The following is a 27,232-nucleotide window of genomic DNA, read 5'->3' as shown; positions in this document are numbered from 1 at the left end:
TGATTTGCATTTCCCTTATGACTAAAGATGTCGAACATTTCGTTAGGTGTTTCTCAGCCATTCGGCATTCCTCAGCTGTGAATTCTTTGTTTAGCTCTGAACCCCATTTTTTAATAGGGTTATTTGACTCCCTGCGGTCTAACTTCTTGAGTTCTTTGTATATTTTGGATATAAGACTTCTATCTGTTGTAGGATTGGTAAAGATCTTTTCCCAATCTGTTGGTTGCTGTTTTGTTCTAACCACAGTGTCCTTTGCCTTACAGAAGCTTTGCAGTTTTATGAGATCCCATTTGTTGATTCTTGATCTTAGAGCATAAGTCATTGGTGTTTTGTTCAGGAAATTTTTTCCACTGCCCATGTGTTCCAGATGCTTCCCTAGTTTTTCTTCTATTAGTTTGACTGTATCTGGTTTGATGTGAAGGTCCTTGATCCACTTGGACTTAAGCTTTCTACAGGGTGATAAGCATGGATCGATCTGCATTCTTCTACATGTTGACCTCCAGTTGAACCAGCACCACTTGCTGAAAATGCTATCTTTTTTTCCATTGAATGGTTTTGGCTCCTTTGTCAAAAATCAAGTGACCATAGGTGTGTGGGTTCATTTCTGGGTCTTCAGTTCTATTCCATTGGTCTATCTGTCTGTCTCTGTCCCAATACCATGCAGTTTTTATCACTATTGCTCTGTAATACTGCTTGAGTTCAGGGATAGTGATTCCCCCTGAAGTCCTTTTATTGTTGAGGATAGTTTTAGCTATCCTGGGTTTTTTGTTATTCCAGATGAATTTGTAAATTGTTCTGTCTAACTCTTTGACGAATTGGATTGGTATTTTGATGGGGATTGCATTGAATGTGTAGATCGCTTTTGGTAAAATGGCCATTTTTACTATATTAATCCTGCCAATCCATGAGCATGGGAGATCTTTTCATCTTCTGAGGTCTTCTTCAATTTCTTTCTTCAGTGTCTTGAAGTTCTTATTGTACAGATCTTTTACTTGCTTGGTTAAAGTCACACCGAGGTACTTTATATTATTTGGGTCTATTATGAAGGGTGTCGTTTCCCTAATTTCTTTCTCGGCTTGTTTTTCTTTTGTGTAGAGGAAGGCTACTGATTTATTTGAGTTAATTTTATACCCAGACACTTTGCTGAAGTTGTTTATCAGCTTTAGTAGTTCTCTGCTGGAACTTTTGGGATCACTTAAATATACTATCATATCATCTACGAATAGTTATATTTTGACTTCTTTTCCAATCTATATCCCCTTGATCTCCTTTTGTTGTCTGATTGCTCTGGCTAGAACTTCAAGAACTATATTGAATAAGTAGGGAGAGAGTGGGCAGCCTTGTTTAGTCCCTGATTTTAGTGGGATTGCTTCAAGTTTTTCTCCATTTAGTTTCATGTTAGCGACTGGTTTGCTATATATGGCTTTTACTATGTTTAGGTATGGGCCTTGAATTCCTATTCTTTCCAGGACTTTTATCATGAAGGGGTGTTGAATTTTGTCAAATGCTTTCTCAGCATCTAATGAAATGATCATGTGGTTTGGTTCTTTCAGTTTTTTTATATAATGGATCACGTTGATGGTTTTCCATATATTAAACCATCCCTGCATGCCTGGGATGAAGCCTACTTGATCATGGTGGATTGTTTTGATGTGTTCTTGGATTCGGTTTGCCAGAATTTTATTGAGTATTTTTGCGTCCATATTCATAAGGGAAATTGGTCTGAAGTTCTCTTTCTTTGTTGGGTCTTTGTGTGGTTTAGGTATAAGAGTATTTGTGGCTTCGTAGAAGGTATTCGGTAGTGATCCATCTGTTTCAATTTTGTGGAATAGTTCGGATAATATTGGTATGAGGTCTTCTATGAAGGTCTGATAGAATTCTGCACTAAACCTGTCTGGACCTGGGCTCTTTTTGGTTGGGAGACTTTTAATGACTGCTTCTATTTCGTTAGGAGTTATGGGGTTGTTTAAATCGTTTATCTGTTCCTGATTTAGCTTCGGTACCTGGTATCTGTCTAGGAAATTGTCCATTTCCTCCAGATTTTCCAGTTCTGTTGAATATAGGTTTTTATAGTAGGATCTGATGATTTTTTGATTTTCCTCTGTTTCTGTAGTTATGTCTCCCTTTACATTTCTGATTTTGTTAACTTGGACACACTCTGTGTCCTCGTGTTAGTCTGGTTAAGGGTTTATCTATATTTTTGATTTTCTCAAAGAACCAACTTTTGGTTCTGTTGATTCTTTTTATGGTCCTTTTTGTTTCTACTTGGTTGATTTCAGCTCTGAGTTTGATTATTTCCTGCCTTCTACTCCTCTTGGTGTATTTGCTTCTTTTTGTTCTTGAGATTTTAGGTGTGCTCTCAAGCTGGTAACATATGCTCTCTCCTGATTCTTTCTGCAGGCACTCAGAGCTATGAGTTTTCCTCTTAGCACTGCTTTCATTGTTTCCTATAAGTTTGGGTATGTTGTACCTTTATTTTCATTAAATTCTAAGAAGTCTTTAATTTCTTTCTTTATTTCTCCCTTGACCAGCCTATTGTTGAGTAGAGCACTGTTCAGCTTCCATGTATATGTGGGCGTTATTCCCTTATTGCTATTGAAGACCAACTTTAGGTCGTGCTGGTCTGATAAGACGCATGGGATTATTTCTATCTTTGTATATCTGTTGAGGCCTGTTTCTTGACCAATTATATGGTCCGTTTTGGAGAAAGTATTATGAGGTACCTTTTGCTTTAGGGTAGAATGTTCTATAAATATCTGTTAAGTCCATTTGGCTCATGACTTCTCTTAGTCTGTCTACATCTCTGTTTAATTTCTGTTTCCATGATCTGTCCATTGATGAGAGTGGGGTGATGAAATCTCCTACTGTTATTGTGTGAAGAGCAATGTGTGCTTTGAGCTTTAGTAAGGTTTCTTTTACATATGTAGGTGTCCTTGTATTTGGAGCATAGATATTTAGGATTGAGAGTTCATCTTGGTGGATTTTTCCTTTGATGAATATGAAGTGTCCTTCCTTATCTTTTTTGATCACTTTTAGTTGAAAATTGATTTTATTCGATATTAGAATGGCTACTCCAGCTTGCTTCTTCTGACCATTTTCTTGGTGGAAGAGTATCACTGGGCTTGTGATTTGAGATTCCATAAAACTCTGCCATTCTCATTGCACTCTCTGTCTCTCCCTGCCTCCTGCTCTTGAAACAAGATGTGAACTCTCAGGTGCTCCTTCTACCATGCCTTTACTCCACTACCATGGGCTATAATCCTTTAAAACTGGGTAGCAATTAAACACTTTCTTTTATAATCTGCCATGGTCCTGGTATTTTGTCACTGTAGTAGAAAAATAATTCAGACAGTCTCCTAATAGAGTCAGAGAGAGTATCAAACCTTCTGTGTATTGTATTTTTTTTCTTTCATACATGGCAACATTACTAGGTACTAGCAGAGTTAATCTGGCTTTGCAGTTTTCGTGGCATGACTCCATTGTATCACACTTTTGCTCCTTGTGATCATAATTATCTGTATCGAACATGCCCAGCATATTTGATATATATGTAAACACTCGTCAGTGTGGTCAGTGGCCCAAGTATGAAATCTATGAGTGTCACATTTTAGTTCTCTGAGTTTCTTTTAAAAATCAAGGTAATAATATTAAGAATAACAATACACACCTTGCATTCAAATTATGGAATATAAAGTGATAAACATAGTTCCTGGCACATGGTAAACCTTGCATAAATATTAGCTTCATTATTATTTGTTAAATTAGTTTTATCTGCAAAGTAAAATATATATTAGCTTGAAAATTTTAACACTTTCAAAAATGTATCTATTGTGATGTCACCTCTTTTATTAGAAACAGTGGTTATCTTGTGTTCATGTCTGTAGTCCCAGGACTCAGGTAGCTGAGGCAAGGGGATCATGATTTGGAGGCTGGACTGACTTACATCATGAAACCATTCTTAAAAAAAAACCAACTATTTGTTATGGAATGGGTTATCTCTAGCTACCTACTGAAGGTATATCCTTGCAGCATGATATATAACTATTAGGCAAAAGTTAAACCAGAAAAAATAGCAGTCATTATTTTCTGCCTTTTTAAACATACAATTCATTATTATTTTCTATAGATATTATATGGTACAACAGATGTCCAAAGATTATTTACCAAGATAGTAAGATAATTTTCAAAGATCTTATTTAAATAAAACCATTTTAATTTTTTTCTACATGTCAAAAACTGTCGAGTCTAATTCTTACACAAAGTCTTTCAGTTTGGGAAACAAATAAGGTTATTTTGTGCTATCTTGCTCTTTGTTAATTGTGGAGCTATTAGGTCACTTTGGGGGCACATTAAAATTATACATCAAAGGAGTATTAATAACTTTTGATAATAACAAAAGTTCTGACTAAATGTAAATTGATTTTAGACCATAATATTAATAGCTATAATGCTATTACATGGCTATTAGTGATGATATAGCTATTACAATTAGAGCTGTTATAATAAATGAGGGAATTATTTTACTGGTCAAACATTACATTATCATCTGTTTAGAATGGCAATTTTTTGTTGCTTGAAAATACTTATTAGTATATCTATATTGTGTGTTTATCCAGTAGACTATAGTATTACCTTTAATTTATTTGAAAATATTAGTACTTTCCATTGAAAGGTAATTGGCTATCTAAATACATCCTAAAGTAGTTCAAGGATATGTAATGAAGATTTTAAAAGGAACATTCTGCAAATCTGTAATTAAATAAGGTAATCCCATTATTCTATTTAACTTCTTGCCAGCAGCCATCCTGCCTATTTCAGAGACTTGGATTTACAGTGACCAGTTTAATTCTTTGTGATACTTTTAACTCACTCACACATAACTGTGTGAAAGGTCATCTCTGTTCTGTCCTTTCTTGACTGTGATTTGTCCACTACTCAGGAGGGACTGGGTTTTGGCCACTGAAACTTGCTCCTACAACTAGCAGAACTTTTAAAAATCACTGTGGTCCTTGCCTTTTATTCTTAGGGGAGATTTTATAATCTAGTTTAATGACAGTTCTGTCTATGGTTGGTACATTCAAGGACATTGTTCCCAGCTCTGTGAGTAAAAGATGTAATCACCTCATATACAGTGGGCTGGAGATGAGGAGTGTGAACCTGAACTACACATTGGGGAGCACTTCCAGGCAGGCGCTCTGAAACACAGCAGTAAAACCCATCTCTCCCGGAGCTTTACTGTCTGGCATGGACTTGTGGCTGAGTTCATTTCTGTACACAGGACATTCTCTTCCATGATACCCCTGCCTCTGACCTGGCTAGAGTGCTTCATTTTCCTGAAACTGCTAGTGAGTCCCCCCACCTGTTCCCACATCCTGCTGCTTAATGCAACACCTGCTTACTTCTCAGGTCAAGAGTCAGTGTGGGGCTCTGGAATTCTGAGTTCTATGTTGATAAATCTGGCAGCAGACTTTCAGATCAAAACCATCCCTTTGTCTCTTCCCCAAAATTGGAAAAAAAATACCTTGTTCTTTCCTTTTGCCGCTTTCAGTGTCTAGAAGTGTTGTTCCTAATATAACGCAACTGAACAGGAGAGACAGGAAGAAGCAGCTTATCTGAAGGAAACAAATGCTTTTAGGAAAGCAGAAGTGAATGCAGTAGTTGAGACAGACTAGGAGCCTTGGGTTCAAGCTCTTGATTCCTCAGTGTCCTCGGAGCAATGGCTTTGGCATCTTAGAACCTGTGGGAAACAAAAGATTGTACATTGCCATCAGACAAGAATAGTATTCTCCAGCTCCTTTGTCAAAAATCAAGTAACCATAGGTGCGTGGGTTCATTTCTGGGTCTTCAATTCTGTTCCACTGATCTATCTGCCTGTCTGTACCAATGCCATATAGTTCTTATCACTATTGCTCTTTAATAATACAGCTTGAGATGAGGGATGGTGATTACCCTAGAAGTTCTTTTATTGTTGAGGATAGTTTTCATTGTCCTAGGTTTTTGTTATTCCAAATACATTTGCAAATTGCTCTTTCTAACTCTATGAAGAATTGACTTGGGATTTTGATGGGGATTGCATTGAATCTGTAGATTGCTTTTGTCAAGATGGCCACTTTTACTATTATTAATCCTGCTAATCCATGAGCATGGGAGGTCTTTCCACCTTCTGAGATCTTCTTCAATTTCTTGCAACCCCAAAAGAACAATGATATTAACCAACCAGAGCTCCCAGGGACTAAACCACTACCCAAAGTCTACACATGGACAGACCCATGGCTCCAGCTGCATATGTAGCAAAGGATGGACTTGTTGGGCACCAGTAGGAAGAGAAGCCCTTGGTCCTGCCAATGCTGGAACCCCCAGTGTAGGAGAATGTCAGGGCAGGGAGGTGGGAAGTGGGGATGGTTGAGGAGGGAGACCACCTTCCTAGTAAAGTGGAGGGGATGGGATAGGGGGCTTATGGACAGGAAACCAGGAAAGGGAATAACATTTGAAATGTAAGTAAAAAATATTCAATAAAAAACATTAAAAAAATAAAATAGTATTCTTCCTGACAATGGAGCCCAAGAGAGCTGTTGTGTTCAAGCTGTAGATCTTGTCCTGGTGGACTGACTCAAGGTGGTTGGTAGAATTTTCATTTTCTCAGAGATTACACAGTATAGTAAAACACGTTCTCCTTGTGTCTGGAACACCAGAAGTAGTCATAGTGCCAGGAGAAGAATAAGCTGAGTCCTGACTAATTCATCAAGCATAGATGTTGGTCTCCTCCCTAGAGCTACTTAGAAATTTCCCATTTGTGACTCTTCGTTCATTCAAAACAACCCCAGGTACCTAAAACACATTTACAAATCAAGCACAAATAATAACTCATAACTTTAAAATACAGTTATTTAGTAAACTATAATTTAAATCTTGCCCTTTACTAAAGATGAAGACATGTATGTGTTTGTTTATTTTTACATAAAGAATAACATTTCAGTTCAGTAATAGATACTGTGAGGTATAGCATGCATTTAATGTCTTTCAAATTTTAGTGATACTTTTTGTTTGTTTGTTTGTTTTGGTGCTGAGGATCAAAACGCGGGCTTCTACTTCACCTCTACTACTGAGCTAAATCTCTTATTCCCTGATAGGCTTTATAATTGTCATTGGTAAGAACCCCACTTTGCATAAACATATAGTATAAAATGGCAGAGGTAGGGCTGGAGAGATGGCTCAGTGGTTAAGAGCACTGCCTGCTCTTCCAGAGGTCCTGAGTTCAGATCCCAGCAAATACATGGTGGCTCACAACCATCTGTAATGAGATCTGATGCCCTCTTCTGGTGTATCTGGGGATAGTGATATGTACTTATATATAATAAATAAATAAGTCATTTAAAAAATGGCAGAGGTATATTTAGGGTAGATTCAGAATTTTCTTAAAATTCTGTTTTAAACATAAGCTAGAATTCGTATAACAACTTTTTGAAAATCAAACTGAAGTCAACAACTCATTTAGAAAATTCTAAGAATCAAACATTCTAGTATTATAATACAATGTAAATATCTACTAATATATATTATTGAGAAATACTAATAGGAAATGTTTAAAGTTTTCATTTTCCATATTTAAAGCACTCTGTTTCTAAAGAGCAGGGAACTTTGTATTGTATGTACTACTGTAATTGTATGTACCACGATAATTCATAACATGTAGCTGTCTTCAATCTGAGCAGGGATGCGTTAGGAGCATTTTGATATTGCATGGCATGAATGCATATACAGTTCAAAGTGAACATGTTGTATGCTCAGAACCAAGACTTCAGTGAAGTCATGTGATACAACTGGGTGAGTACTTCCAGAAAAATCTTGGGTTCGTAATGCATTTGGTTTTGAATTCCATTTTGGCCATTGCATGTTCAGAAACTTAGCTGTTGTTGCTGAGTTTATCACAACATTCAGTTACATGACATCACATGGCATTAAGAATAAAAAGCTGGGTCCTACGAAGTATTTTTACTACATAAGGGATGTGATTGCATGACATCCTACAGCAGGACTCAGGTCTTTTATTTCAATTCATTTTGCTTTGAGATGTTTCATTAATGAAATTTCTTTGTGTTTCTATTTTTGACTCTGGACACAACATTTACTTGGCCTTCATTTTTCACATTTTATAGAATTGGACATTAAACTCAAGATTTTGTAAATCCTCAGCAATTACCCTATTACTTATACCACATATTTTAATTTTAGTTAATACATTGTAATTTTATATGTTTATTTTATGGACAAAATTGTATTTGATAATTTCATATACCTATTCAACATATATGGTCAAGTAACTAATATTATCCCTTTAAAACTTTTGTCATTTCTTTTGAGTGCTTGCCTTTTGTCTTTATGAAATATGTAATAGTTTTTAATGAAATATTAAACTACTGTGCCATAGAATATTAGACTTATTCCTTTGTGCTGGGTTCTGTTATCCAACCTTCATCTATCCTCCCTTCCCTGTTCTTGCTGTCTAATAATTATTATTTTATTGTCTTCTTCTTTGAGATCAACTCTTCATATTTCCACACATGAGTGAGAACATATGATATTTGTCCTTCTATGTCTGGCTTATTTCACTTAGAATAATTTCCTCCAGTTCAATTGATATTGCTGTAAATGTGAAAATCTCATTCTTTTCAAAGGACGAATGATTTTTTATTGTATATGTAGCAACAGTTTATCCAATCATCTGTTGATAGACACCTCCAATTATTTATCTTGACTGTTGTGGATAATGAGGCAATGATGTACATGCAGGTAACTCTCTTACAGTTTCACTTTCTTACTATATATATGCATGGTGGTCATCATGAAACTTTGATATATATACATTGTGGAATGGGTAGGGTGTCCTACTTGATACATGCATTACTTTATATACCTGTATTTTATGGCAAGGACACACAAAAACTATATTCTTGGCAATTGTCAGTGGACTATTATTAAATATTGCAGTGGTTTGAAGGAGAATGACCCCCAAAAGGTACCTGCTTTTCAATACTTGGTCCCTAGTTGTTGAAACTGTGTAGGAAGGGTTAGTGGTGGCTGGGTGATAATGAATGTGTCACCTGGCTTTGAGGTTTCAAAAGACTCTCACCTTTCCCAGCCTCCACTCCCCATCCCTCAGCCTGCTTCACCCTCTCTCCCACTGCTTCTTGCTTTGGGATCAAGATATGAACTCTGAGCTATCCCTGCTGCCATGTCTTTATTGCAACATCATGGACTCTAACTCTGAGATACATAAACTTCAAATACTTACTTTCTTCGGTAAGTTGCCTTGGTTATGGTATCGAATCACAGCATTAGAAAAGCAACTAAGACAACCATAGTTGCTATGATCTACATACAAAAGATCTCTTATACCTTTTCTTCTTTCTAACCACAATTGAGTATTCTTCGAATAACACACTTCACTATGTCTTACTTCCCTATATCTTAAATAAACACATTTCTAAGGCATATGTTCTTTGGAAAGCTTTCTTTATAGTGAGTATTAGATACTCTTTTGCTGCCCACCAGGAGGCTCTAGGGTAGGTAGTATTGGGGCTGAGAAGTCCTGAAGCAGGATCCAGCATCCCAGCTCGGAGACTGTTCTAGAGCTACTGTGCAGGAGCTAACTTCTGGGTTTTTTTTTTTGTTTTATTTAATTTTTTTAACTATGGCAATGGGTAGAAAGAGGTAGAAAAATCTCAGTAGTTGTGCAGTTAAGTTTTATGACAACTTAACACAAATTAGAATTATTTTGGAAGAAGGAACCTCAATTGAGAAAATACTTCCACCAGATCAATCTGTGGGAATGCCTATGGGACATTTTCTTGATTATCCTTTGATATGGGAAGGCCCAGTTCTGTGGGCGGTGTCATTCCTGGACTTAATGGTTCTGGGCCCTGGAGAGGTGTGGAAATGAGAGGAAAGGAAGGAGGGAAGCTGATTTGTATGTTAATCACTTAATTAATTAATGAAAAGTGTCCTAAAAAATAAAACCTAAGCAATCCATGGAAAATAAGCCAGTCAGCCATACTTCTTTATTGGCCTCTGCTACAGTTTCTATTTTCAAGTTTCTGCTTTGTTTGAGTCCTGTTCCAACTTCCTTCGATAATGATCCATAATGTGGAAGTATAAGCAAAATAAACCCTTTCCTCCCCAGGTTGCTTTTAGTCATTTTGTTTCATCACAGCAGTAGAAATCCTAATGAATATAATAGTCTTATCAAAAATAGTCTCAGAGAACACAACCAACTCTTATTTGTAGTAAAATTTACCCAGTGACTTAGGAATAATTTTTAAAATGATGTAAATGTTTAAATGCTGAATAAATTCTAAGACTAATAATATAAATTGAAGCCCCGTGGTTAGATTTCGTTAATTTGGTAGGTAGGAAATACATTTCCTCTTCTGTAAAGAACATGAAACGAATTCAAGAGATTTTTCTTCATATGTAGCAAGTTGCTTTACTGTTTCCAGGGTCCCTGGAGAACCTCAGCTGAGTGAACATCATAAACTATGAGTGTAAAAAAAATCCCTGTCCTGGAATGTGGTACTGTTATGATATTCACACTTTTTAATATTATTTATGCAGTCAGTAGCTTGATTGTGCTAACCTAATATGGTATTATAAGCAATTGGGCTCATAAGGAAAGAACGGATTCCGATTAACAATTCAAATGAATCAATTTAAAATTTCTTTTCGTGAATTGGTTACTAAAGATGTATTAGATGCTGTGTTGTTTTCTAATGTTGCATAACAGGTGACTGTGAACTTCATGACATAAACAAAGCAAATGCATTTCTTTATTCATTTCTTTCTTTCCTCTTCTTTCCTGACCTTTTGCCCTCCTTTCTAAGAGACATAGTCTCATAGAACCGAGTCTGACCTCACACTTGCTGTGTAGTCTAATATGGGCATGAATTCATGATCCTGCTTTGACTGACTTAAGAGTGCTGGTGTTTGAGATGTGTACCACCATTGCATACACAATTTATTTCTGCACATGTGCCACAGGCTAAAATCAGCATGTTACTGGGGCTTTGTTCTTTCATGGACTCTGAGGGACTGCTTCCACACCGACCTAGCTTTTAGAAGTCACCCACTCACAAATATACTCATTTCCCTTTTGCCGATTAAGTAACATTCTCATAACTTCATGAAATTAGCCTTACAGAAGTCTTTAGGGGCTTATTAATCTACCTACCACAAAATGATGCAAAGAAAAGTTCTCAACTTATTATCCAAGTTTTAGAGATAGTAAAATAATAATAATTTTTAAAGATCCATTTCTTCAATTTTTTGTTAAATCAAATCTTATTAATTGCATTTTTCTCAATTCAGGCAACAATATCATGTTAATGATTTCCAGATGGAAGGCTTGAGTCATCATTTTTGAAGTATTTGATCCTGAGATCTCCCAATAGAGAAAAACTCCACATGTTGGGAAAAATGGATTGCAATTCATTTTGAGTGAGTCTAGTGTGGCCTGGGAATCTCCACTTTGTCACGTATACAAGAAGGTGAGGTTGGGTTGGAGTCACGTATACAAGAAGGTGAGGTTGGGTTGGAGAAGATTCCTGGAAGTATCCTCTTCCCTTTGTTTTAGCATGGCATCATATCTCAGCCATTCCAACCCATATCTCTGTTTGTAGAGTTATGTACACAGGAATGTGTGGCCTTTTATACTGTTTAGTTTGTCTTTCTTAAACTTGGGAGAGCATAGGTACTCCCAGGTGCACTGCTTTTCTCTGAGACATCTATAAGTCTCTGCTTTCAAGTTTCACTTCAGGACATTTCTTTTGTCCCTTTCCTTTCTCTGTTTTCCTTTCATTTCTTTTCCTTTCCTTCCTCCCTATATAAGTAAGATGAGTTTGAAGAAACAGAGAAGACAGAGTTCAAGTTGTCCTTAGGAAGAAAGCAGAAAATGTACATCACCCCCTTTTCTGGGTGGAAGGAGCCTTAGTAGAGGGCATCAGAAGGTTGTCAAGAAGATAGGTCAGAGTGAAGTGAGATGAAGCAGATTGTAGCCTTTACAAGCACAGAGTTAGTGGAGATGATCCATCCTTTATGCTCTGAAGTAAAAACGAAGTCATGTCAGGCCATAGACACAGCACTATCATGAGGAGATTTACGTGAGTGTTACAGAGGTATACCTTGTCAATGCTAACTAGCACTTTTGCAGGATGGGACCATGAGCACTCAGGATAATGAGGAAAGGCTGAAGATTTCCTCATGTTTCTGTGTGCCAGAGGTAAACCTTAGCATCAGAATATCCCAAAAGTATAGCAGGAGTTGAGGCAGGTTGTGGAAATCTGCTATTCTGGTGTTGGTAATAATAGCCTTATCTATCAAGTGGTGGCAGTGTAAGCCTTTGATCCCAGCAGAGGCAGGTGGATTCCTGACTTTGAGGCCAGCCTTGTCTTCAGACTGAGTTCTAGGACATCCAGGGCTATACAGAGAAACCCTGTCTTGAAAAACAATAACATCATCAACAAAATAATAAGAATAGCTCCATCTTTAACTCCTTAAAGAGTCTAGATGAATTTTAATGTTGGAAAATTGTTGTAACTCCTTAGAGTTAGTGCTCCAAGTCTTGCTGGGCACGCACACCTTGGCTAGATGCCAAAAGATGAAATTGTTTTTACAAATCAGTGTTGAGCTCCAAAGCAAGTTTTCAATATTCCCTTGCCTCCATCATGAGTTAATAGGCATATGAAAAAGACTTTAGCTCCAAGGAGCCCAACCACCTTCTGTGTAAAATAACCTCACACCATGCTACTTAACACTTTACAGCAGAATTAACACAGGGTTAAAGGCAATGCAACACAACTCACAGAAAACAGCAGTGGTAAAACATTATTTGGCAAATTATTTAAGTGCTTCTAATGCCAATATCAAAGGGTGAGAAAACTTAATAGGCGTGGGAAGAGAAGAGCAATTAAAGGTGTCAGAAGATCCATAAAATGAGTAACATTCAGTCAACTAAAATAGAAATAGGGAAGGGTTGGCAGGGGGAGGGAAAGATGACAGCTCGGAAGCAGTAGCCTCTGGAACACCCTCCATGTGGCTGAGCAGATAGCCTTGGGTTGGCCGAGCTTCATAACCTGAGCCATAATAGAGTGAGCTGAATGGCCCAACTTCAGAACATGGACTTTACCCATGACTCTTTTACATTGTCCTCTAGTCACAAGACTCTGCAAGATCAGCCAGTAGACAGATGGAACCTCAGTTCTTTGATAATAGTCACAATGGTGTGTGGAGGTGGGGTTCTGATGTGACTACTTTGCTCTACGTCTCCTGTGTGATCATTGAGGCTTTGTAGCACAGGGTGCCTGCTGCCTTTATGAGGGTTTGGTCATATTCCATATCTAATTTTAAGAAGGACTTTATATTTAGTTGTCTGTCCTTGTCCAACATAACGTTTATATCTAGGCATACAGCCTAAGAGGAGAGAACATCAGAGGTTTAAGTCTAAGAGGGTTCAATGGAAATGAGACTTTCTGTTGTTACTGTAAGGATATAGTGACAATGTGGCAAGTATGAAAAATGTCCATCCACAGATTAGAGTTGCTTGACTGACAAGCAGCAAGGAAACAGGGACTGGTCCTGCAGTCACCAATAGGTGAATCCTGCCAGGACTTGGAAGAGCAAATGTCCTCAGATCCAGATGAGTCTGGATCCTACCAACCTAAGTCTCTCTGACTTGATAGGCCTATTTGAAGGTCTGAGATACTCAGCTCATGAACTTCTGACCTAAGGAAGCACACAGCCAGTCCATATATGCTGTACGTGATGGCAACTGTTGTGGTATATTACATAGCAACAGAAATACTTACTCTGAGGTCATTTTATAGAGGAACATCTTTTCATGAATGGAATTTAGTGATATGCTTTTCTTTCATGACTCATAAGATATTTTAAATAAAAGTTATCTTAATCATGTGCTAGTAATTATCCTGACTGGAGACAGGACTGAATAGTTAAAAGCCCTTGCAACTACTACAAGGTAACTAACTAATAGCAAAAGAAAATTTAATTCCTTGAAATAGATGTGACTGTCTTTCAGCATTTTTAAAACTTCACCCTGAGAGTAGCATTTCATTTGAACTCACTCAGTTCATCGTGACATTCTTGCCTTTATAGGTGTCATCAACAAATATGGAGCATTACAGCTTTAAGGCTCGTTTGCCACAAAATTTCAGCTACCAAAAGAAAGCAGATGAACGATAACTAGTTAGATTCCCCTACAATGGTGGTCCTGTCTCTGAGACTGCCTGTGGTATGGTTTTGCAGGGGTTCACTGGCCTCTGTCAGCAGTAAAGGTGGCTGATGACCTGAATGAATCAATTCCCAGAGAATTCCTGTGTGTTTTGTGGCTTTAGCTCTCCACTCCTTACCCTCCCCCCCCCCCCCCGAGACTACACTATGCACATGGAAGGCAGTGCAGCACTGCAATATCTAGTGCATGAGGCCGTGCAGATTAATTTCCCTTCTCCATCTCAAGTGAATAATCCAACCATCTTCTTTTAAACCCCTTCTTCTAGCAGATTTTGGCTTATTTCATCATTTCTTTATTTCAGGGAGGAAAATAGAGTACTTTTAGATAATCAAAGAACATGAAACAGGAGCCAAAACCTTTGCCAGACTCAGAGAAACAAATTGCACCAAAAAAAAAAAAAATCATGGCAGACTTGCTGGCTGCTGGGAGGGCAGCCTTATTGTGTATTTCAGCTCTGTCTTTCTGTTTTGCTTATGGCAAATGTTACATTGTTGACTTCCCTTCATGTAATGTCAGGAAGAATGATCATTAGGCAACCTTTGAAAAAACAAACATTTTCCTTTGATTCACAGAGAGTTTGGAATAAAGGAATGTCTGAAATGATGTTTTTGTATTTCAGTGAAGAAGCTTTTGGTCTTCGGGAAGAGCTGGCTGAATTGAAAGCTATGTGCTTTGGTATCGAATCTACATAAAAGGAAGGTAGATAGCATTTCTATTATGTTAAAAACAATGTATTTACATATCTGAGGATTGTGACAATGTTGCAGATAGCATGGTAAGAATCACTGTAAACCAGGGCTCAAATATATTATCTGTAAATGTCAGAAAGTATCATTAATTTGTTTTTAATTGACAAATAAAAGTTCAGTTTTTAGCCCTCATCCTAGTATTTTCAAATATTCCTTCATGATAAAAATGTACTTGTGGTTGATAGGCCAGAAAACCAGACTTATTCTACGTGCTTTCCACTCACAGGAGCCTCTTCCACTGAAGGCTTTTACACAGTCCCATCCTTCGCTACATCAAAGTCACTGCTGGTACCCTCACATTTACCCAGGTGTATATGTCAGCCTTTCTTTCCTTCTTGACTCAGCTCCAGCTCTTGAGATGGCTCTGTCAATGTTTCCCAAGTGAGGCAAGGGTAACAGTGATGGAGCCCATTGACCGCATGTCTGTTTAACAGTGGCAAGAAGGACCAAAAGAGATGAGCAGGCTGTAGAAGAGTAAACACTATGGGCTTTAGGGACCAAGTGAGAAAATAAACTACTACCGAACCGATGACCTTAGGAACTACTTGAGCACTATGACCTTATTCTATCAATAGAGAGAGGCCTAGGGAAAGTGTGGGCCTGGGGTCAGCTCACCTTCAAGAGAGAACCAAGAAAGAAGAGCAGCTGGAATATGGCCCTCAAGAGGAAGGACGGAAGTTAGGAGAGGTAGAGGGAGAAGAATAGTAAAGTGATATATAAGATATATAGGTATAAAGTCATTATAATGAAACTCATTTTGCCCACTAAATATATATAAATAAATAAGAAAAACAAAAATCCTTGATTATATCCTTATAATGAAATATATTTAAGTGAACTAAATATTATAACTAAAATATAAAGATTCTGTTTATCTCAACTAAAGCAGGTATACTATAGCATCAAATATCCTAGACACTGCAGAATACTAATTTTTGTTTGTTTGCTTGAATTTTTCCAGACATTCTTGCAGTGTAACTCAGCATTATGTACTCAGGCTGTTCTTGTGCGGGTAACCACCCTCCTCCTTCATTGCCTGGTTTAAAACAATGTTTCAAACCTAAATGCAGAGTAAGCTTAGGTCAGTCTTACTTTAATGCCGTCTGTGTCAGCAAACACCTGAGTGTGGGGTCTCCCTGTGGCATCCCTTCTGACAGGACTCATTTCCCTTCATGAAAGTAGTCTTGAAATTTGCCTTTTTATTCTGATGAGTACAGTCCAGTTGTAATTATCGATAATCAGTCAATGTAGAAACAGGATGTTTTACAGGTTGTGATGCAGTGACACTAATGTGAGGCCTACCCTTGCTGAGACACAGATTCTTATGTTGCACGCCATGGTTGTGATTTGAGATGAGCAGAGTGTCACAGTTACCAAAGGATCTGTTGCTCTTTTTGATTCTGGATTACCCATTTTCTCTTATTCCCCTTTCTCCTGGCTTTCCTCCATACTTGATTTGGTATCCTTTTTTCTACAGTTCTCTCTTTTCAAGATTGTTAATGTTCACTGAATCTTTCTTCCCCTTTCTTTCAATTCATTGTCATCTTTCAATTGAAACCACAGCCTGTTCTTGAGCCCAGCTGCATCCTAGCTAAGAAATGTGTCTGACTAATTGGTTAAATATAGGCTCCCCTGCCGAGCTGGTAGCTTTCTTCAAAGAATTCTCAGTGGTGTCATCTCAGCTACTTGTCTTTCTTTTTCACTCCTCTTTCTCTTAATAACAAATTCTATACAAGTTTTATTCTGAGAATGATTAATTATACAAGAAACTAAGGAAAACATTCCCTTGAGAGGCATTTAGGATAACTTAGTGTGAAGAATTTCCTAAGTTTCCTTTAATACTTCAAATACACACTTCATTTTATAAGTGCAGCATGGCTCCAAGAACAGTTGGTTCATTGCTCTGATTGAGGTTGGTGTGAAACTGCTTCATGTATTAAAGCTTGGAATCCAAAGTCAGACAGACCAAGGTCTGCATTTTGCCTTCTTGGTTCAGTTGTTGCCTCACATGCAGGTAAAGTTACTCCACCCAGTTAGAAACTGATTGTTTCCTCATTTGCAGAACAATACTGTCTTCTGTGTTATTGGATGATTTGCATGTGTGCCTGGCACACAAGCACAGGCTACAGAACTTACCTTCACAGTCTTCAAATGATAAGCGTGCATGGTTTGGCATGATCTCTTTCTCCCCTCCTTCACTTTCTCCCCCCTCTCTCATCTCTAGAGGTGGCCCTCCCTCTGCTATCCTGGCTTGTTTTTAACAGAATCCTTTTGATTCAAGTTTCTTCAGTAGCTGTGATTAAAGGTACTTACTATCACACCAGACTAAAAAAAATTCTTTGATCTTAATTGTGGAAAGAAACATCATGAAAGTATAAATTTTCAAGAAGTTTCATTCAGCAAATTTTGAGATCATAAGAATGTGAAGACAACCACAGGCGGTATAGCCATTTTGTCCAAATAAGAAAATACTGAAAATTAGGATCTATCCTAACTGATCAACTCCTGGTTCCAGGGCTGCAGGAGTAGTTCAGTGCTTGTGCGTCATGAGCAAAGCCCTGGATCAGTCCTCAGCAATGGCTGCAGTGTTTTAAAAAAGTTCCTATCTTAGTAGAAATATTTTTTAAAAATTGGCACATCAGAATTGACTAATGTTCTGGTTGTTTAATATAAAATATTAGTATGTTTTCTGTATAACATGTAATCGTACATGACTATACTTTGTAATGGATAACAAATTCATTAGCTACATATAGCCTATGTATTATGTCTATACACATAATACTCACTAAATATTTATATATACTTTTTAATATCTTGCTGCTGTTTGAGTAAAATGTTTTTTATGTTTAATATAATATTTAAAGTTTTTCTCAGTTCTATTTTCATGTTTACCTGCATGTGTATCTCCATACTGCATGCATGGCTGGTTCTCTCAGAGACCAGAAGAGAGCACTAGATCCCTGGAACTAGAATCAGATAGCGCTCACCTGGCCTGTGGGTGCTAGGAAATAAACCTGTGACCTCTGCAAGAGCAGCCAGCACTCTTGACCTCTGAATTATCTTTTTATAGTCCCTTGGTATTTATGAGTCTTGAGAATTTCATATAGTGCCTTCATATTAACATCTCCTTTTCCTAACCCTCCTTAAATCATTGCCAACTTTGTAGCACCCCCGAATTTCAGAGAATTGTGTCCTTTTTTTTCTTCAAAAATAACTAATGAAGAGTGTATTGTGGTGACCATTTATTCCTAGGTGGAGGACCATACACTGGTTAACCTACCGTGGTCACACCCGTAAAAGCTGTCCCTCCCTCCCTCCATCATAAACCTACATTTGTTTCCAAATGGTTTTGCATTTTGACACTTATCTCCCACAAAGGACTGTAATCATAAGGATGTTTAACTTATACATGTTTGCTCACTATGTATTATGTAGCTGCATTTTCATCCATTTTACTAGGTTTTATTATACAGGAAGGCATAAATGTGCTTCTAGAAACCATCAGCCTTGTGCCTTCTCTCTGGCCATTTCAAAGGAGCTCAATTTGGGAATATGCAGTTGCTTGTGTGTCGGGTAGGGGCACGACAGTGGTCTGAAAATGACTTTTTGAAAGAGCGGTGTTTTCTCAACATGGATCTTGAAGTGATTTCATATATAAAATCTTCATATTTGCATGTACATATATTACTATATTATTCCTAAATGCAAGTAAATATACATAAATATAAATCTGTAATTATACAAATGAATATTGAGAGGATATAAATACATTGTTTACATTTCAGAACGTCTATGAACATAGGTTGATGAGATATACAGCATGTTAGCAAAGTTTTACCTTGTCCAGCCAAGCTGGCATCTGTCATGTAGCTGGGCAAATAAGTTTAGTAGAGAGGAAAGAAGATAAACTAAATAAAGCTAGTCAATTCCAGGAAGTAGGTGCATAGCAACTACAACCAGGGAAACTGTTTTTTAGAAGCAACCAATAAGGTAGAAGTAGGAGTTAACCAGGAAGTGCATGCATCTCCTGACCATCTCTTTTCTACTCCGTCTATGTCTGCTTCTCCCTCTATAGATCTCCCTTCCCTTTCTGCCTCCTAGCTATTACCTCTTGGTCTGTCTTTTTCTTTACATGTATCCTAAGGTTTACTTACACAGAGGACTTACAAAGGCGGGGTAGGGTCCTTTGCCCTTAGTCCCTCCAGTTCTTTACCCTTGCCCTGTCTTCCTACAAGACTAGACACTTCCCTGCTTACCCCACTACTAGTTACATGAGCTCAGACTATTCTTAGAGAGGGTTATCTGGAAATACTGAATGTGACAGTTTAATCCATAGCATTTGTATTATAACAACATAAACTATAATATAGCTATCACAATAACTTGATTTACAATAAAGGATTCATAAAAAAGTTTCTGGGCCAAACATCTATGTTGGCTTTACATTATACAGTAAATTCTGCATTAGCTATTCTTTGAAAAAAGACATTTGATATCAGAGTTCTGGTCAGGCTTTATATTTTTTTATAGAAGAGGTTTGTTGGACTATAGCCTAGAAATAAATTGTTATTATTATTATTATTATTATTATTATTATGTCTCTTAAAGCTTGGACTGGCAGGTGGTTTCCCAGTGTTAATTAATTAGCTCCAGGCTTTTCTGGCAAAGTGCCTTGAAGGGGATGGCATGTCCTGAGTGACCCTCATATGTACTTTATGCTAGTGATCATTAAACTTGCAAAATTGTCTCACCTGGTTTCTTAGGGCATTAAATGAAGATAACAAGAATAATAAACTAGCCTATTAACACAAAGGAAATATTAATCTACTAGACACATGAAATGCTGTAAAATGCCTTCTGGATCCTAAGGAAAATGAATATTCTAAGATCACTGAAAACTGCTACGGCTGCTGGTTCATTAAGAGTTCTGAGATGACCTAAGCTGTGTTTTATGCAGTCATTTATAAAATAGGTAAATAAATAGAATGAAGAGGCCTTGTATCAGATTCTTACTCTCCATAGCAAAGTGTAAATGGTAACTAGACAACCCACTATCAGGAAAGCAAGAAGTGGTTCATCGTTTGGATAGGGATAAATATAAGAAGAATGTTTTCAAGCGTTGAGGAGAAACATTAGTTACAGTGGGGTTTGGACTCACTCTCCTTGTTTTCCTGCAGCACTCAGGGTTTCATAAATGAGGGACTTGCCCAGAAAAGACCCATCCCTGTCATGAGTGTCTGTATGTCAATCTTCTGGAAGGTGGACTGTGTTTCATGCAGTATACATTACATACCCTTCTCCTGCTTCTAAATTTAGGTATATATTTGTGCTTGGAATAAGATATATAGACGTGCATAGAAAGGAGCACACACAGAGAAATACAGAGAAATGTACTTACACAAACACCCAGGACTATACACACACACAAATTAGAAGATGTGCCAACTAATGAACTGTTTGTGGCACAAAGGGTGATGCTTGATGTTTAAGAACTGGATAGCAAGTTCTCTTCTTGAGCAGCCCCATCCCTGTTTCTGTGTAAATAAGTAGAGATCTTGGGGGAGCCAATGCCAGCAGATACACATGACACATGCACACCCACCAGACTGCAACTTCCCTTGTTTCTCAGCAGCCTGGCACTCATCCACACTCAGTCCACTTTCTCAAAAATGCTGGCTTTTTAGTTTTGATGGAAGAAAGTGAACCTTAAGTTCCCCATCAAAGGATCCACTCATTCTTAGGATGAATGGAGTCACCCAGACCCAAGATAACATTGTGTGCAATAAGATGAAGAACTTTGTACCAGTGAGCACAGGCTTAGCCAGGCCTCTGCACAGACAGCTTGTGCTGTAATTTCAAAATCCTATAAAAATTTTGAACGATTTGGGGGTTGGTGGTGTGGCTCAGTGGTAAGGCAGTTGCTTAGCACCCCTGAGGACCTGGATTTCACACAGTAAATGGGAAGAAGTGAAAGAAAGGATTATGTATATTTTGGAAGACGGTATTCTATCTAAATTATGACTGAGAGGAGTGATACCCATACATGGTATTCTTAGAGTCAGTCAGTCAGTGAGATACATAAGCACCATCATTGTCAATAGATGTGGTTATAAATAGGACAGAGGCACACTGAGCACCCATGTGTCACAGACTTAGAGCCAGCGATAGCTCTCTGTCCTGCCAGCTCCATCTTCCATGTCTCAGACCCTGTGATTTCTCCGAGATCATCCTATTAATAAGAGAGCTAATTTCTTTTTTTCATTGTTGGATACCTTAGAAGATAAGAAAATTCCTGAAGCTTAGTGTCCAACCATGTACCTATATTTACAGTTACTCAAATCGAGAATAAGGTGACTATTCAGAAATGGGTAATCTCTTATCTTTAGAAGGCCTGTGAGATGTATGGAGGTTGTTCTCACATCTCTAAAGGAAGATGCTACCACTCTCATTTCCTAGTTGGGATATAGGCACCCACATCTATCTTAGTTATAAAGCTAATTACAAAAAATAACATATGCAAACTCAAATTAATCAGTGTAGTTAAACCTCGTTTTTTTCCCTGATGGAAGTATTATAGGGGACTGAATCACAGCTAAAATGGAGTGCCTTTGTGTGTACCCTGTAGGGGGGAGGTAGTGCATGGAATCAAGAGCTGGCTCAACTTCATGATGAGAAACCTGGATACCAATGGGGCTTAGTTTGATTGGATTCTGGAACTTATTGCACTCAGTTGGGTATAGTCCAGCAACTGGGTGGCACTGGCAGAGGGAGGCCTGATTCTGCAACAATTAGTGGTCAATTGCGAGTGATTATAATGGCACTGTGTCTAAAACAATATGGAGAAAATGCTTCCCTGGAAAAGATGAAGCACTGGTGCTCCACCACAGAAAGAGGGAGTTGATGGGAGTGTTAGAGCAATAAGGGCTATTGAAAGTTTGAGTTGTGACTCTTGCTCACTTTCAGGAAGAAGTGTCTTTGGTGTCTGTAATCATGTCTTCCAACATAGGGAGAGCACGACACAGAACTTTCTACAGAGCCCCTTTCAGTGAGTGAAGATGTCTGACAGGGAAGAGTGGGGAGGGTACACAATACTGTATCTAATTACACTTACACTAAAGTGATGTGCCCCACGGAGCGAGGAATCAGAATGACAGATGGACAACCTTCAGCACAAGCTTCTAGGATGCTCATGAATCAGTACTTTGTAAACTTGGCCAGTAGTTAATTTTTCTGATATTTGCTCTTATTAGAGTTGTCATTTTGTCTATATGCTCTATTGCTTGTGGCCACAAGAAGTTTCCCAGTGTCTATGTACTATAGATACAAAAACAAAACAAAACAAAAAACCCAAAAAACAACCCCCCCCAAAAAAAACCCCTAAAACCAAGTGCGAATGGAAAGTCTGAGGATAAATCTCCAGAAAATATGGTTTTTAAAGTACGCATTTTCCCTTGTATGTATGAGTTGCTCAGAAAATCAGTTTGGTGGGGCCTGGGGCAGTACACTCCTTGCAGATGTCAACTGGCTGCTACCAGCTCTTATGATGGTTTCCTCTCCTGTGCAAAATTGTGACATGTTCATTCTTGGCAGTCACAATCTCAGACATTAAATCACTTTCCTCAAATTTCCAGAGTTCTGACACATATAATGGACTCAGTAGGGGATTTGCAATAATTCTTTTTCAGTATTTATGAAGCAGTGCACTCCCCCATGGCTTCTGGGCCTTTTATAGATCACTGCCATAAATTTCCCATGACTATCACTTCCTATCTTTAAAATATACACCTTTATGAAGTGCTGTGGGAACGAGGGAGGTATTGTTGACTTTGCCTTTTGTTAGTGAATCATAATAAGTCTTTAGCCTCACCTGTTAAATATATAGTAACTAATGGCCATGCAAACCCAGAATGAGCTTTATCCCTATGCATTTTTCATTTCTGTAAACTGTGTCCTGTGGTTCTTTCAATCACATGAGTCTTTCCACACTAAACCAAAGGTCACACCAATAACTGGTTCCTACATGGCAGCACCAAAAGCTGCCAGGACAGTCTTGATTTTAGCACTCTTTGCCTCTGTCAGTGATAAATTTTCTCATATCTGGTTCTTATAAATGCTTTCCTTCCCTCTTGCTGTCCCTGAATACAGATATGGCTGTTGTGGAAATGGGATTGGATACTAAGATCAAACCTTAAAATGTAGTCTCATTTGGGGACTTTATGTCTGCAGTTTAAAATGTAAATTATCAGAATTATATGTCTTCTATTTGAGAAGCATTTCTGAGTTTTTGTCTGTGCTTTACAATTTTATGCATGTGATATGATGTCAAGCACATGGGGGTGAGAGTCTAAAGTTGGATTAGGGTTCAGTATTAGGTTTTTTTGATACTCCTATGTTCCTGATATTATTTTCCCTCTTATTGAAAATAGATTTTTTCGTACATTTATCCTGATTGTATTTCCCCTCCCTTTATTCCTTCCTACCTTCCCTCCCCTCCAGATCTACTTCTTTTCTGTCTCTCATTAGAAATGAACAGGCTTCTAAGAGATTAACGACCAAATACTGTAGGGCAGTGGATCATGCCAGGAAACTTGGTAAGGTTGAGTGGGTTCAGGCACCCACCTGAGGAGGGTAGGGATTTTCCTGCTCCCTATAAGAGTCCTAGCCTGGAACATCTGACCATACTCCTCACCTAGGGATTTGAACAACGGTCATGTAGATCAAAAGAGTTCTCCACGATAATAAGGTAACTAGATGGGCCTGAGGGTTTAACCAATAAGCATCCCTTCCTGAACACTTCTTTCTGCAAAATGTATTTAATCTCTGGTCTACCTGAGGAAGTGAAATGAACTCATTTTCCATGATGAACAATCAGTAAACAGTTTGGAACCAAGAACCATCTCTCTCATCAAGAACTACCATGGGGGCGGGGCATGGAGGAAGTCTTCATCTAAAGATTCAAGCCAGTCATCTAAGTCTCCTGCAGAAGGCCCCTTGGTACTCTTCAACTTTCCACTGCTGAGCTAAGCTGGAGGCCCTTGCCTCATAGTTCTCAGCCTGAGGGCCCCTTCTGTTCCTGACTCCATGCAGTTTCCAGTGGAGACTGGATGCCCGGAAGCTTGGGAAGCCGAGCTTTGGCCTTGGCCTATGCTGTTTCTGTCTTGGGCTGAGGCCCACATCTTAGGCTCTGCTTCCCCCTAACCCCTGAGTGGTGTATCTGCACTTCCCAGGAACCCCACACCTGATCGCGGCAGAGGTTAAATATAGTCTAGTGTTCCATGTTTCATCTGCCTGGCAGAGTTCCCACACCCTTGCTGTGAGGCAGAACATGGAACCACAAAACATGACAAAATAAAATATAAGATAAAGCAAAAACAATCACATTAAGGCTGAACACGGCTACCCAACAGAATGAAAAGTGTCCCAAGAGCAGGCACAGGAATCAGTGACCCATTCATTCTCACACTCAAGAGTCCCATAAAATCACTAAGCTAAAAGCTATAAAATATACCCAAATGACCTAGTAAATCTGTGTGGGCACTGTGCTTGTTGCTTCAGTCTCTGTGAATTCTATGTACCTTGCTTAGGTGATTCAGGGGGCCTCGTTCTCCTAGTGTCCTCCGTCCCCTCTGGCACTTACACTCTTTCTGCCTCATCTTCCACAGGGTTCCCTGAGATCTGAGGAGAGAAATTTAATGGGGACCTCCCATTTAGACCTCTCTTCACATAATGTCCAACTGTGGATCTCTGTATTTCTTCAAATTTGCCACTGGAGGAAGCTTTTCTGATAATTATGACTAAATAAAGCACTGATTTATGAGTTTAGCAGGTACTTTAATGGTACTTTTTTTTTTTAGATTAGTAGTGTTTTGTTTTACCTTAGGTCTCTGGGCTATCTAGTCTCTGCTTCTTGGTTACACAAGCAGTGTCAGGTATGGGTTCAATCTCATAGAGTGAGCCTGAAGTCAAGTCAGACATTGGCTGGTTACTTCCACAAGTTTTATGCCAAAATTGCCCTAGCATATTTTGCAGGCAGAACATATTGTAGATCACAGATTTTGGGCAGGGTTGGGATTTGTTTCTCTTTTGGTAGCCTGAAGAGTATCTTTTTTCACCAAAGACACTAGAATGTAGATGTGAAGGGCCCATGTAGGCACCAGCTCAAACTTTTGATGTTCAATGAGTTGTATGGGTGGTTCCCTCAGAAATGGGGCCTCTGATACCAGTTTTCTAAGACATCATCTTAGCAACACCCTGGTTTGTTTTGGGTTTCCAGGTGATCCCCATGACCATTAACTCAACTGAATGAAACCCAGTTCCATTACTGGGAGTCTGGTTTGGTGATAAGAGATGGCCTGTTGAGACTCTGTATCCTCCTTTATTGGAAGACTTCATTAAAACCACCTTCATGTATTTTATGAAGTTTCCACTACATTAGGTTTCCATATCATCCCCCCAGACATCCCTCAATTCCATCTGTCTTTCCCTGCATTCTCTCCCTCTACCTATCTCTCCTCTCACTCACCATCTGAATCTCCTATTCTCACCCTCATTTGACCCCAGCCCATTGATAAAAAATCTATTCTATTTCTGCCCACCAGGCAGAAATGTGTCCTCCCTAGACCATTTCTTTATACCTCATCTCTTTGAGTCTACAGATTAGAGCTTGGTTATCATTACTTAACATCTAATATGCACATATAAGTGAATACAGACCATACTATTTTGGGAGGCCTGGCTTCCTGACATTCTTAGAGATATCTCAGAATCACTTCAGTGTGGCTATCATAACACTGATAAACTTTAGGAAGAAATGTTTTCAGGATTACAGACAAAGCTTGAGGCCAGGTTTTCTCTATCTGTGGTCAACTACTTTGCTAAGAGCTCTCCATAGCCTTTGTTGTTTTGAAGCTTGTTTGTTCATTTATTTCATTTTTTTCTGAAATAAGCATCAGAAACACAGAAAAATAGTAGCTCAGATTCTTGCCTGAGTAACTGATGGAAAGTGGGATTATATTATTCTTGACTCCTTTTGTTGTTGTTGTTTGTTTTTGTTTTCAAACTTTGATATAATTTTTCAATAAATTGACCAGGCTGACCTTCAATCTGCTATATGGCTAAGGCTAATTAGTCTCAAACTCATGGTCTTCCTGCCTTAGTATCTTCAACAGTTAAAATTACAAATGTGCAACACCATGCCCAGTTATAATAAGGTAATTAAATAAGAGAAAAATCTACATTAGAGTGTTAGGGTACTGAAGACAAGAGAAGTCATTTTAAACTTAAAACACAAGTAATTATTCTCCACCCTCTTTTCCTTTTTAGAAAATTATGTGGGTGTTAATAGATTAGTAAGGTGTACTGGTTATAAGAGTACATAGATGCCTGCTTCAACTTAAGCACTCAGAGTGCCTAATGGTTAGGGGGATATACCATCTTGTATTTTTATTGAATGTTTCTATTACTAGAGAAATTGAGCATCTTAAGTTTTTTCTTTTTTGAAAAAGATATAATATATCCTCATTATGGCTTTCTTCCCTCAGCTCTTCCCAAGTTCCTCCACACCTCCTCTCTCATCAGGATTTACTCATTTTCTCATTAGAAAAGCAAACAGACTTCTGAGGAATAATAACAGAATACAGCAAAATAAAATTTAGGAAGATAAAACAAAAATTATCACATTGGAGTCTGACAAAATAAACAAAAAGAAGGAAAAGAACCCAAAAGAGTGGGGAAAAATCAGAGACCTACTCATCCATACACTCAGTAATTCCATAAAAACACAAAACAAGAATCCATAATGTATATACACAGGACTTGCTATAGACCCAGGCAGGCCCTGTTCATGGTGCTCTAGTCTGTGAGTTCATATAAGCTTTGATCATAATTTCTCACATCCTATATACTCATGGTTTTCCCTCTCTCTTCTTCTAATTCCTCTACACTCCTCCGAATGGAATCCACTCCCCTTCTTAGATATCTAGTCCTGGTTCTTAGTCACCCAAGCATGGTCAGTTATGTGATCCATCCTGTGAAATGGACCTTAACTAAAATCAGATATTGGTTAGCTATTTCCACAAAGTTTGTGCTACCCTTGCTGTAGCATATCTTACAGACAAGGTACATTGTAGGTGAAAGGTTTTCTCTTTTGGTAATGTACAGAGTACTTTCTTGTACCAAAGAT

At 38.2% G+C, this 27,232-nt stretch overlaps 1 long non-coding RNA gene across 1 annotated transcript in view; it reads left to right on the top strand.

The window, feature by feature from the left end:
• Positions 1 to 27,232, top strand: part of LOC148005645 (uncharacterized) — a 207,168-nt gene that overhangs the window by 82,334 nt on the left and 97,602 nt on the right. Inside the window, exon 3 of the long non-coding RNA XR_015620111.1 lies at positions 14,919 to 14,998. This is a non-coding gene — a long non-coding RNA (uncharacterized LOC148005645). The remainder of the gene's footprint in view (positions 1 to 14,918; positions 14,999 to 27,232) is intronic.

The sequence above is a fragment of the Rattus norvegicus genome, chromosome 5 (assembly GCF_021556685.1).
Source record: "Rattus norvegicus strain SHRSP/BbbUtx chromosome 5, alternate assembly SHRSP_T2T, whole genome shotgun sequence".
Taxonomy (NCBI): Eukaryota; Metazoa; Chordata; class Mammalia; order Rodentia; family Muridae; genus Rattus; species Rattus norvegicus.
This window is presented reverse-complemented; position numbering and strand designations above follow the sequence as displayed.